Raw genomic sequence first — 1,524 nt, 5'->3', positions numbered from 1 at the left:
TGCCCTCCCCCCGCCCCCCAACACCCCTGGCAGCCTTTGGTGTCTCATTTTGTGTTAACACGTGCCACTCTGAACAGGCTGAATCCTGGAGTAAGTTTCCTCTCTGTGGTGATTGTTTCGGTTCCATAGCCTGACCTTGCCCTTGCTCGAGTGAAGTGGGAAATGAAATTGTCATTTGGAACACTGGGTCCTGCCTTTCCCTTGCCTGGTTGGAAGCTTCCTCCTGGAAATGTTATACTTTACAGAACAGGGGTTCACACTCCCCTGATGACTCTCTGCTCAAAACCGTGGGGGGCCCTTTCCATTCATAGCACATTTTTCTGTTTCTGATTGTCCTACACTGCCCTCTGGGCAGAACTCACTCAGGACCCTTGAGAATAAATGACCAAGGTTCTGGGAGCAGAGACAAGGCGCAGCAAGGGTGGCCGCACCCCGGGGTCGGGGTGGGTTCTCCCCCAGGTCCAGCATAGCCTCCCAGGCCTGTGGTTCACCTGGACAGAGACAAGAGTGTGAGTGTGTCCCCCAGGGGCTTCCTGTGAAAGGCAGACTCCCTGGGAAGGGGAGGCCCAGAGAGCTGCTCATTGGCGGGGCCTTTTAACATTGACTTAACCACTGGCTCTTCTTTCTGGCTTCATGCTAGAATCACCTGGGGTGCTTATATTTGTTTTTGTGTGTGTGTGTTTAATCCTCACCTGAGGATGTTTGTTTTTATTGATTTTTAGAGAGAGACAAAGGTGCACCTGGGGCCCTTTAAAAATGTGCCCATGCCTGGCCCACCTTGCCCTAACCTGGTGTGTACCCGCTACCTAACACACACCTCCCTCCCCAGCCTGGCTGCCAAGGTGGCAGCTGCTTCTGCTGACCAGAGGTGATTCGCGCTTCCCTGACACCGGGCACTTGTTGCAAAGAGACTAGCCCTGATGAGAGCCAAGAAATGAGACTCCGAGACTCCGTATTCCCTGGAGACAGTGCCTTCCAGACTTCCTTGGCCCTGAATGAGGGGAGTAGAGAGTGGGAGCCTCAGGGAGGGGCTGGATGATGAAGCGGCTGCTGATCCTGATGCTCAGGTACCATGCTACCCTCCGAGCTCTCCTGGTGGGGGGCTGTACTGAGCTGGGCAGAAGTGAGAAATGAGCTACACTGTGAGGTCTCTGACTCAGGGTTCCGTCTCCTTGCCCCCAAGACTGGCCACCAGCAGAGTGTGTGAGGCCAAGCTGTCAAGAGAAGCCCTGTGCCTCCATGGCTGAGCTGAGGGGATAAGAGGCAGGCCAAGGAACCCCACGTCGCACAGCCCTCTTGACCTTGAGCCAACCTGTCCTGTGGTCGGTCAACAGATCACTCAGGGTTCCAGCAGACAGTCCCCACCAGGCGCACCAGGCAGGGGCTATCCTCCCAGAAGTCTGTGTCAGGGCCTGTGCACAAGGAATCCTGTGCTGCAAAGACAAGCTCTGCCTCCCAGAGCCCCTGAATTTGGAGAGGAAGGTACAAGCCCGGAATGCAGGTGCAGGAGGCCCTGTGTGGGGC

At 55.9% G+C, this 1,524-nt stretch overlaps 1 long non-coding RNA gene across 1 annotated transcript in view; it reads right to left on the bottom strand.

The window, feature by feature from the left end:
• The window catches only part of LOC308514602, a 56,936-nt gene that overhangs the window by 24,117 nt on the left and 31,295 nt on the right, over positions 1-1,524 (bottom strand). The window lies entirely within an intron of this gene.

This window comes from Myotis nattereri, assembly GCF_964212035.1.
Source record: "Myotis nattereri genome assembly, chromosome: 2".
Classification (NCBI taxonomy): Eukaryota; Metazoa; Chordata; class Mammalia; order Chiroptera; family Vespertilionidae; genus Myotis; species Myotis nattereri.
Note: the sequence above shows the minus strand (reverse complement) of the source record. Positions and strands in the feature narration are given on the sequence as shown.